The sequence below is a fragment of the Pan paniscus genome, chromosome Y, assembly GCF_029289425.2.
Source record: "Pan paniscus chromosome Y, NHGRI_mPanPan1-v2.0_pri, whole genome shotgun sequence".
Classification (NCBI taxonomy): domain Eukaryota; kingdom Metazoa; phylum Chordata; class Mammalia; order Primates; family Hominidae; genus Pan; species Pan paniscus.
The window spans coordinates 26,531,917-26,544,386 of NC_073273.2; the positions used below are offsets into that span (position 1 = coordinate 26,531,917).

Here is a 12,470-nt window from a genome sequence, read left to right on the forward strand (position 1 = left end):
TAAATGAATGTCTGAATTCCTGTGAGTTGTTTTAGTTAACCGTTGCTCAGTTAACCATTTAAGTTATCAAAGTTCTTTACTTGTGCAATGTCATATAAATGTGAGACATTAAAACTTAATAACAGGATTTATGTAACTAAAAGGTGCCATCTAATGTGATATGTTTCAGCAAGATGGCAGCAGTAATTATGCTGAGAAATAGTCATTCCCATAGTTTGAGCTATTAGAGCAATTTCCACCCAGGGATTTCACAGTCAGATTCCAGTTCTGGGCAACAGTGATTAACATCATGGTTATTAATGAGAAGAGATTTTGAGATGTCCAGCTGTGTTTAAATGTCTGTGCCTTGAAGGGATGGTTTTGGCATATTAGTAAGAAACAGTGCACTGGACTGGATACTAAGAAACCTATTGAATTGTTTTTCTTGTCCTCTATAATGTGAAAGGTCAATTAGAGATATAGAAACAATGGAACATTTGACAGCATGGCTTGATATTTCACTAAACTTTTATCCTTTTAACCATGTACAAAGTTTATTAAATATGCAATGGTAAGACTGCTGTAGGAAAAAAGAGGAGTCAGAGGTCACATTGCACAGCAAGGTGACAGTCTCTTGTGGACCTCACCCTGAGAGGTAATTAGAGTGAGAATCAACCTTCCGGTTGCCAACAACTAACAAGGAGAATGAAGCTATCAGCAGTTAACATTATTGGATTAATTAAAATGAATGTTCACAGAGATTTTGTTGGCTTTCCATCAAATTGAGTATAGCTAAGGTAACCGCTTATCAAATTTCAAACATATAAAATTGTGAATTAAAAGATTACACAAGCCATACATTACGTGTATCTCATATAAATTTATATGTGCATATGCAAACTTGCCGTGTGCAAATATGTGTCTATATCTAAATATATACAAATCCATTAACCAACAATTAGAAATTATTCTCCCATTTTACCATTCTCTCCTAGAATTTTGTCACAAATGTAATTTTTCCAACTGTCTGAAGCCTACTCTCTGGAGGCATGTAATATATGGATACATTAAAGCCATGAGATATCACAGTGTTTGTATCAGAGCAAACAATAACACGGGTGTCATAAAAGATTAATTGTGGGGAGAAAGTTATACTTCACATTACTACAAACAGACATATGATTTCATCAAAAGCTGAAATCAGTCATTATAATTTGTTTTTAATGTTTTATTTAAATACTTAATTTCAAAAGGTTTACTCAAGTACATAAACGGTACTAGTAATAAATAAAGTTGAAGAATTCCCTTTAATTTGCCATTTACTTAGAACGTAACTAAAGTACTAAAAAGTAATGTATAATGTAGTTTCATGAAGCATTCTTTAGGGGTTTCATAATGTTAATAGTCTCAATTGAATATTTTGAGACAGAAATTCCTATATATCATTGTATTGTAGCTTTATTACTTGCTTGCATGTCGTAACTGATGGAAATAAAAATATTTATATTTAGACATATACAAAACATGGATTTTTATTTATATTTTCTAGTGAGATACGGTTACCAATAATTTTATCTATATAGGAAAATTTTTACAAGCCGAAAGTTCTTAACTTTCTTTTCTTTGAAGTTTCATATTTTAGTGTAAATATGAGATGGAATTGACTGTGATCATTCTTTGATTTCACTATGATTCTGATGCAGTATTAGGAATGTATAGACTTTAAAGCTTGCTTTCTTCTTCTTCATCTCCCTTTGGACCTGTATATGTGATTTCTGCAGTAATAGGCATCATTATCTGACATATGGTTGCTGAAAGAGACAAGCATAAATATAATTCTTAGTTTCAGTGAATCTTTAGGAACAGACAAGTAAAACTGAAAGATAATTATGGTATGAATGTTAGTAAACTGTTCATCACAGAGGTACAATAAGGGTGAAAATAAATTTAAAAATACATGCCTCATCCAACACATGAGGTAGTAAAAATGAAAAATTTAATTTGACATAAAGAGCCATTTCAAAGTTATGGTTATTTCTGGTGAGAGCAAGTAGCTCAGAAACCATGAGGAAGTTCTGCAAAGCCACATGATGGATTTGCAGGTCAGGATGGGAAGCCTGGGTCTTGGGGAGGGTTCCAAGGTCCTGGTCAGGTTGAGGTCCTCCTGGGGCTCGGGGACGTCTCAGTGGGAGAGCTGGGAAGGGGAAATGCATGCTTCACCCCAGCTAGCAGGCCACCTCAGCCCACCTAGATGAAACTGTCCCTTGACTATCCTCTTTCTCCTTCTTGGACAGGCAGGTGGAGGAACTCAGCCATCCTGAGTACTGGTGGAAGGATGAAGTTTGCCTTTCATTGCAACATTTACTTCCACAATGAAGTGATCATTAAGGAGTACTGCATTGGAATTCTCAATAAGGAGTGCCTCCCCGCATGGTAGAGGGTGTGGTATGTGGGAAGCTAGGTCTGGCATGAGCCTTCCCAACTCCTCTCGCTCCAGGATAGAGGGTGACTGGCTCCACTGTGTCCAGTGGTTCTAGGGTCATGCAGGTGAAGGCCCCAGTTTCAGGCAGGACACACCTAACTGAGTTTCTTCAGCTGGTTGGCTGATGGTGACTGCCCAGGGTATGAGGGGTTGCTGAGGTGGGGTGGTGGTGGGACATCATGGGAAAGGACCTTGCTGGTCATTGCTTGGCATCGGAGGAATTGGCTTTGAACCAGAACCTGACCTGTCATGACTGCTTTGCCCAGTCCCCCAGATCATCAGCCAGGGCCTGTGGCTCAATCTCATGCAGCACTACCCAAGGGAGTTAGGCCCTCAGAGAGGGAACAGAGAGGAGGCTGGGGAGCAGCCCAGGGCTGGGGGATGAGAGGTCTGTGGGTCCTGGAGCTAGGACATGTAGCGAAGCCAAGGCTCAGGGACTGCAAGGCTCAGACCATGCATGGGCTGGGGGAGAAAGGCCCATCAGGGAACTGTAGTACCCACATTTCAGGACTGGGGAACCCTAAGCTGCTTAAGAGGCATAAGTAACTAAGGTGAATGGGTGAGAAGCCAGGCTCAAGGAATAGCTGCCTCATTATCCCTTGTAATCTCGCTTCCCTGCCCTGAGGCCTGCTACCACCCGAGGCTCAGTTTGGACTCAACCAGGGTGCTCTCACCCTCCACACAGTTGCCCACCTGAGGTCTGTCTAGGTCTACACCCTCCCAGAATGGCTCTCCCAGGTCTGTCAAGTTCCGTTTTGATGATTCCAGGCTCTGCTGACATGCTTTTGCCCCTCTGCCATGCTCATTCACTCAGCCCCTTCCCAGAAAAGACAGGCCATCACACAGGCAATCTGGAGGACCACACAGGGTTCACCGGGGAGGAAATGTGAAGAGATGGCAAAATGGAAGGGGACCTTCTGTGTGTGTCCAGCGAGGAAATCTGGCTGGACATTAAGGCCCATCTCACTATTGGTGATGACACCCAGTGTCTCTTGGCCCTGAGCCTGTGCACACAGACACACATTGTCTAAATGTGATTGACATCATCACTACCTAAGTGATCTACAGATTCTATACAACCCCTGTAAAAATATCAATGACCCATTCTTCATAGAAAAACAATCTGAGAATCCTCCATTTGCTATGAAATGGCAGAAGATCCTGAAGACCCAGAGCAATTGAGTAAAAAGCACAAATCTCGAGGTATAACACTACCTAACTTCACAATATATAACAAAGTTTTACATACCAAAATAGAACAATACTGGCAGAAAAGGAGAGACATGATCTCATTAAAAACAATCAGAGCCCAGAATTAACTCACTGCGTTTGCAGCTCACGACGTTTTCCCAAAGAAGCAAGAACACCCAGTGGACAATCGAATATCTTCTATAAACTAGGTTGGGGAAAACCTGAATGTCCACATAAAGGATTTTAAAAGTAGATTATTTCTTACCAAACTCCAGTGTCAGACCTAAAATGATAAAAATACCAGAATAAAACACAAGGAAGAAGCTCCATGACATTGGTATGGGCAATGATGGTCTCAAAGTGACTGCAAGAGCAAAGTAAACACTATGAAAAATAGAGAATAGGGTTATATCAATCTAAAGTGCTTCAGCACACCACAGGAAACTAAACAGAGGGAAGGGACATCTTTTAGGATGGGAGAAATTATTGGATCGCCATACATCTGTTAATGGGTGAATATTTACAGTACATAAGGAACTCCAACAACTCAATAGCATGAAAACAAATGGACTAAGGATGTGAATAGTCATTTGTGAAACTAAGACATACGGCTGCCCAGAAGACACAGTAAAAAGCGCTCATCATCCCTAATGCATCAGGAAAATGCACATAAAAACCACAGTGATATTTCATCTCACTTCAGTCACAATGCCTTTTTATCCAAAAGACAAAACAAAACAAAACAAAACAAAACAAAAACCACCTCATTTCTGGTGAGGATGCAGAGAAAAGGAAATCCTTGCACACTTTTGGTGAGAATGTAAATTAGTGCAGGCATTACAAGAAACTTTATGGCTTTTATTTAAGTATAAAAAGTCTTCAGAAGTCTACAAGTAGAACCACCCACCATATGATGCAGCAAATCAGAATACCGGGGCACACCCAGAAGTACACAAATCAGCATGTTGAAGCGGTGCATGCACGCATGCAATTATTGCTGCACTCTTTACAGTTTCGCTATAGCCAGTTGTGACAGCATGTCTGAATCTGCTGAATGCATGCATGCCATTTTGTTAAGTGACATAAGCCATATATCAGAAAGGCAAATAACACATGACCTCATTCTTACATGAAATCTAAAAAGCAGACCTCACAGTGGTAGTGACTCCACTGGTGGGGTGGTGTCTAGTGAAGAGGATGAACTGAGATGTTGGATCAATAATACATATTTCTAGTTAGAAAGGAGGAATAGGTTAAAAACTTTTCTACAGCATGCTGACTATGACTAATGATAACACATACTTTCTCTACAAAATTCTAAGACAGTGCATGTCGAGTTTTATCACCTCAAAAATGGCAAGTAGTTGAGATCATGCATGTGCTGATCAGCCGGATGTATCTCATGCATAACATATATGACTTTTTGAACATCACCGCGTAAATTATAAATATGTATAATTTCATATGACAATTTAAAAAATAAACATAAAATTTTCAATACCTTAAGAGAATAAATGTCAATAAAGTATTGTATTATAAAGAAGTGCTATTCCTTTCTACCTGTATCAATGTATTTTTCATGACACAGGAAAGAATGCAATGTCATTTGGTAAGTTAAAACATATACATAAAAATAAAAATAGATCTCAATGTAGATGATCAACTGAAAGATAGAAATTACAGGCTTGGAGACTATAGTCCATGAATTGAAAACTTCACTGCATATTTCAAAAGAAGACGTGAGGAGGCAGAAGAAAAAAGCAAAAAACTCAAAAAGCCATGCCAGGGCCCTGGGTCACACCAGTAATCCCAGCACTTTGAGAGGTGAGGTGGTAGGACTGCCTGTACTCAGGAGTTCCAGACCAACCTGGGGCAACATGGGCCCATGTCTAAAAAGTAATTAATTAATTAATACGTAGCTGGGAGGGGTGGCATGCACCTGTAGTGCCAGCTATGTGAGAATCTGAGTTGAGAGGATCACATGGGTGTGGGGTGTCCAGGTTGCAGTGGGCTGAGATCGTGGTGCTGCTCTCCAACCTAGGAGACAGAGTAAGACTCATTCTCAGAAAACAAACCAACAAAAAAGAGTCAAATTAGGTAAATTAAAACTATGTAGTGTGAGGAGAATAAAAATAAATGATACATCATTAGAGCCTATGAGAACTGATGAAAGAAACCAGCTTTCAAATAGTAACAGCCCCAGTTGGAAAAAACAGTGAGAAAGGGCAGAGAGAACAGTGTAAATAATAAACGAAACTCCCCAAATGAGTTAAACGAATGTACAAAGAGTACTTCCTTTGGCTTCAAAGCCCATAATAACAAGTATCTTTTTCTGAATCCCTGACATGCATTCAGCTCACCTGAACCTCTTGGTGAGATTCTCAGACCATGATCTGCCCTTTCTGTACGCTCTCATTTTGTTATTTCACATCACCTATCTGTAACAGGTCATAACGAATCATGATTCCTTGACATTGTTTGACACAATGAATAAACTAGATATGAGTTCATTAAACAATAGTTTATGACATCTCATGAAGAAATTCTATATACACAGTGTTTCTTAAAATGATAATACAAAAGAAAAGCATAGGGATAAGTACATTTTCTTTGGTTCATCATCACGCTTGTGTTTACACAACACATACCTATGAACTACGGCTGCCTCCTGGAGAATAATCTGACACAATCTCTTGAAAATTCTCACTCTGCTTTGGAGACCGCAGGCATAACCCGCTTTTCCTCTTTTCCACCTTTTGGATATACTGAGTGGGATGAGTGGGATCCATGTGACTTTTGGCTTTGCTGTAATGCCCAGTTATTTTTTTTAACACTGTCATTTCTAGATAGGCTTGAAATAAATGGTTCATTATGTCTCACAAAAAGAACTCATCTCCTTCAGCTGAGAGTCTTTATAAGAGGAATTTCACCCTGATATGAAAACAATAATCTGATGCCACTGCCAACAGATTCAGAATTACAAACTAAATTCAGATAAAGGATAGGAAGATAGATGATGCAGATGGAGAGAGGGGCATGGGAAAGGAAGGCAAGGAAGAAAGGAGGGGTGTAAGGGAAGGAAAGAAATGAAGGGAGAGACAGTGACAGATGTTCAAAGACACAGATACAAAGTCTAGCACAGTTGTAGAGATAGGTGTATACAAATTAAAACAGGCAGTGTGGAAACATAGGGACAGACAGAGACATAGGTGGAGTCAGAGAAAAATACAAAACCACATACAGAAATAAACATACGCAAATACAGACACACACTTGGCAGTTTAAACATGAAAAAAACACCAAGACCCTGACACTAGAAATAACAGAGGTGTTTCAGAGTTACTGAGGCCAAATGCAAATTTGTCAGTGACCTTAACATCTGTGGCCTATGTGTATGGATATTCAGTGGAAGAAGCATTAGACAGACTGTATAATTCAGCATGATCTCTGATAATACCTAAACAGTGGAGCTCATGTGAAATCACTAGACTGAACTGCATGCAGGATTCAAGGAAGAAGCCCAGTCAGCCATGTTCACTCTTTGGGGTGGCCAATATGGCAGAGTAACCAGCCCACGGCACACCGGTCCATTATAGACAGTTCCTGGTTTGCTGCCTGCCTTGGGAAAAGCTCTTCCCCTACTACCAGTTTAAAACCGGCTAGCTCCAAAACTAGCCCTGGCATCTACTCACCGTATTTTCCTTATCTATTTACCTCCTAGAAAATTCATTGTAAGATCCTTTCCTCAACTTTTTCCTATGCATTAAATTTGCGGCAAGACATTTTCAAACGACCTTATGATAGGCAAGTCCCCACGCATTTCCCAATCTGAGTTGCCCTGAGTGCACACACCAATCTGCTGCCCCATTCCCACTCTTTAAATTCTTAACCTTATGCAAAGTATGCTGAAAAGGCCACAGAAAATAAAAGGGCCCTGGGCTCCAGAAACAATCTGCAGTGCCAATGACTGGGGAGAATACAGTCTCACTAGGGTTTGCATGAGCTCCAAATGCGCTGGTAATGCTGTTAGCTACATACATTATTGGCTCCTCACCTAATAATAATCTTGGAGAAAAGCTTAGCCCAACTAAAGATGCAAACATCAATAACAGTGTCCATATTCTGGGTCATTAAGTGACGGAAAGTCCATGCATGGATCCTCTGACCATCTTATATTCCACAAATCCACCCTCTTTCCCCTCACTTCTGCATGTTTGTGTTTTCCCTTAGTCAACTATGCCAGAAAAAAAAAAGGCAGCCAGGTGCGGTGGCTCACGCCTGTCATCCCAGCACTTTGGGAGGCCGAGGTGGGCAGATCATGGGCTCAGGAGATCAAGACCAACCTGGCTAACAGGGTGAAACCCTGTCTCTGCTAAACATATAAAAAATTAGCCAGGCGTGGTGGCGGGTGGCGGTAGTTCCAGCTACTCAGGAGGCTGAGGCAGGAGAATGGCGTGAACCCAGGAGGTGGTGCTTGCAGTGAGCCAAAATTTGCACTCCAGCCTGGGTGACAGAGAGAGACTCCATCTCAAAAAAAAAAAAAAAAGAAAAAGAAAAAAAAAGGTGTATCCTGAATGCCTTCCCACATACCTCTGTAACCTTTCCCACAGTCCCTCCATACACCTTACTAGCCTATTTCTTCTCACAGTGATGGGACCCCTTGTCCTGAGACGCTGATTGTCCCAGAAAATGATTATGCATTCCCCTTTAAAAGGAGAACATGTGAATTCAACATGAAAGTGAACTTTCAGATTTCCATTATCTTGTGCTATCTTAATGTGTCTGATGATACACAAAATGAAGGATTTTGGGGGTGCCTTATCCCGGCAAACTGGGCCCTGGATATCTTAGTGCCCATTAACCCCTTTTGTTGAACTACCTCTGTTTCCATAGGATGAAGTGAGCCTCCAACTAAACTTTCTCTTTCTTTTACCTCCCCAACTCTGTCCTGCAGGAAGAATCCCGAAATATTCCATACCTATTCACTCTACAACTTTGGAGGCCTAGCTCTGACATGAAGTGGTCATTTCCACGGAGAGAATAAAACATATGGATTGACCAATTCATTATGACAACTGAATCCAAAGGATAAACATACCCACACACACCGACACACACAGACACACACACATACACACACACATACATGCAGAATCATACATCCTTAATAGTATTTATTTTTCATTCCATTCAATCCAATTTTACCCTCTCTTCCTGTCTGCATTTTTTGTGACTGGATCTGTTTTTCCTTTAGTTCGTGTGCATAAGACCATGCTGAGTACTGACATCCTGCATACTGCAGTAACTTTTTAGCAGTTCTGCTGTTTTAGGTAAAGTCTGATGCTCCATCATATTCAACTCAAAATCTGGGAGTCCCCTAGAGAAACACAAATGCATATCACGATGTATTTCCTCAGGGCCATACTTTAAAATGTTTTAATTTTAAGGCCTGCCGAGAAAAGACTACCCCTTCCCCATTTGTGATCTCTTAAGCCTCTTCCTACCATGTGTTACAAACTGTTCTCTGCAATACCTGCCCCATTCCCAGTATCCTCTATGATGGGAGTCAGCTTACAAGATGTATTGCATACTAAAAGCACACAGAAATCTGATGGGGCAATAGCTTAAGAAAATCCATCAACTGAAACAGTCTTTTGTGGTCTGTGGCAAAGGTGACAAGGAGGCACATTCAGGGAGCCCAATCTTAAGGGGTTGGTAGGATGACTGCCGGTGGGGTTGATGGCCATGGAATCAAGTGCCACAGATTGAAGTTAGTGATTCAGCTTTACTTCTCAGTGAGGCTGGACATGCACTATACTTCCCTGAGCTTAAGACTCCACAGCTATAACCTGCTTGGCAGTGCTGTCTCTAATGAGCCTTTTTCAGCCCAATGCCCTGAATCTCCCAGATTCTGTCACTCTGTGTCTTCTTCTCAAGGAATTTCTACATGTATGAAATGAGCATGCAGACTCCCTGAATAGGGAGATGTGTCAAACCCCTCATAGTGGGCATCAAACAGCTCCAGTTCCAACCGAGCAGCTCACCTGAAATCTCTGTTCGCTCTTCAGGTGGCTTCATCCTTGTGCAGTATTTCAGGTGACTGGGTCACAGGCCCTTACATAGGATCTATCGGAGGAATCAATCAGGAAAGGCCTCATCAGACTTTCAGACTGGTGACCCATGCAGCTGGGAACATACCAGGGTCATTCCTGATGTTTCCCAGTGAGGATCCACCTCAGCAATCCTATTAGATCCTGCAAAGTTGTGGTCAGAAAACCAGTTGAAGAAGTTAAGGCTCCTGTTGTGGTGTCTGTGGCGATAGGCCTCCACTTCATAATTCGGATACCACTGAATTGGAGTGGAATGGGAAGCCCTGTATTCTACAGAGACAGGATTTTGTGAGAAGGGGGCTGGATCACGTTGGCAATGATCCACCCACCATCTTCCTTCCACTACCCATCCTGGGAGCCACCTGTCACCTGTGAGGTTCATGAGATATTCCTTGGTAATCACTTGATTCTGCAAGTAGGGGTTACTCCAAAAGAACAACATGATCTTGCAGAGATGAACGGAATGCTTGGCTTCTTTCACCTGTCAGGACAAGGTGGAGAAAACTTACATACGTTTTCCGGTGAGGTGCCCACTGTTGCTTACAGGAATAAATTATTTCCCTTACACTCCCCCCTAAACCCTCTAGCCTCAGTCTTCCCGGCATCACCTCCAAGTTGATCATGTAGCTCAGCATGTCTTCATCTTGGTCAGAGATCAGGGCTGACATCTGGAGGTGGTTTGCAATCTGATTTAGGTCAAAGAGCCTTTAGATGCGATGGAAGGAAAAGCTAGAAGCAACAGGGAAGAAGGCCGAAGAGCACCCAGAGTCTGGGGTGGGGGATTTCTCAGATCTGCTTCCATATATGACCTCCTTTTTTCCTCTCTTCCCCCTGAATTAAGGCCTCTTGGGTTCACAGAGGGTGTATACTTCTGAGGCCGACTGCACTGACACGGGGAGGGACGATTTGCAGAGAGTTGCTTGTGTCTGAGGAGTGGCAGAATCTGCTTATACCCGAAGACACCCCGTCCCAGATCGGACTGGCAAGGGGGAGCAATCACACTCCGTTAACAATAGCTTGATTCACAGAAAAACCTGTTCTGGTGAAAACTTGCTTCTGCTCTTCAAAAAGATGCCCCAAACGTCTGCTGCTGGGCCTCACGAAGGGTTTCTCTGCTGCATGCAGGAAAATAGTACCCGCGTCTGCGCCGGCTTTCTACAGCCACACTTGTCCACGGCAACTCACTGTTTTTCCTCAAATAGTCACATCGATGCCGAGCTGCCCGTTAAGTTCCTTACACTTCTCCGAGAGCACCTCTCCACTAGAAAGGCAGAAGAAACACTGAAAAGGTTACAAGACTGGCCAAGAAGCCAGGGATGCTCTGGATGAATGAGCCTCTGCGGTCCAGGTGCGGCTTGCGCCTCCGCTCCATCTTTCCCCTCTGCTGAGAAAAGGCCTTCCTGGCTGCGGCATTAACCGGCTCTAGCTCCACCTGAATGGCCAGTAGTTCCTCCAGTGTCAACTCTGGGGTCATGGGCCCAGGGCCAGGCTGTGCCCGCTGGTCCTCCTCCAGCCGCTCCACGTCGGCCTCCTCCTGGGCCACCACCTCCACCTCCGCGATTATGTCATCCAACACCAGCACCGCCTCCTCCACCCAGGCTGCCTCCTCGCTCTGCGCTCCGGGAGCCCCCTCCTGCAGAGCCTCCATCCTGAAGACAGTGCCCTTCTCCGGACTCCCACAGACCACCACCTGTGCTGCCCGACCCACGCCACAGGAACCCTGCCGCTGCCCTTACTAGAGCTTGTGGGTCGGTGGTCCCTCACGGCGCCAGCCCCAGGCTTCCAGACGCCTCCTAATGGACTGCACTCAAAGGGCTCCGGGAGCCGTGCCGAGACCGCCGGCCTCCCTGCGTGGCCAATCAGTGCAAGGGTGTGGGAGTCTCCCTGGGCTGCACCAACCCAGGTTGGGCTGCACCAACCCAGGTTGGCCTGCAGTCCCAGCCTCCTGGGGTAAGCCTCCTCTGAGAAGCCCTCGGAGCTTGTGCCAGGTAGCTCTGTGTCCAGGCACACGCAGGCTGCGTGGCCTTTGGAACTGTGGGCATGGAAGCCCTGTGCCCTAACTGACATCCTGAGTGTGGCAAGCTATTGACCCACAGGGAATACATGAAACAGCTCACTTCATTAGGCAGGCCAGGTAGGTGGTACGGAATATTGCAGATCCAGAGAAGAACTCACTCTGGCTGCTGGGGTGAGGGCGGCGGCGGGTGTCCTGGGGAAAGGGGGTCGGGGCGGGGCGTGGGAGGAAACTCACCTGATTGTGCTGAGGTGGAATTCGTCTGCTCCAGAGGCCAGAACCCCGGCTCGCACTCTCGCAGGCCTAAGCAAATACAGGCTCCGCCTTCCATGCTTCCTCCCTGAGGAAGATGTATTCCAAGGAGCATTCCAAAGGGCCTCTTGTCCTATGCCCCGGGCAAACAGGAGGCCAGCCTCCAGGACTGGCCATCGACGGCCTGCGTGCATGCTGTTGTGCACTGCCTTGCGGATCCAGAGGCTCCCACACGCGCAGCAGCGGCTCCCGTGCCTGCTGGTGGGGCTCTGCAAGCCCAGGTCCTCGTCCTCTGGCTCCCGAGCTCCTGTGCGCAGTTGACCCTGCATGGGACTTGAGCCACACGGCGACTGCTGCAATCTGCGGGCCCATCGGGACTCCTTAGGAAACCTGGGTCCACATAGGTGTGGGACTAGGTTCTCAGCAGGTCGCCGCCCATGGG

The 12,470-nt window shown here is 44.3% G+C and overlaps 1 protein-coding gene across 1 annotated transcript in view; it reads right to left on the reverse strand.

Moving 5' to 3' along the window:
• Positions 1-12,470, reverse strand: part of LOC129395733 (RNA-binding motif protein, Y chromosome, family 1 member F/J) — a 333,547-nt gene that overhangs the window by 36,796 nt on the left and 284,281 nt on the right. The window lies entirely within an intron of this gene.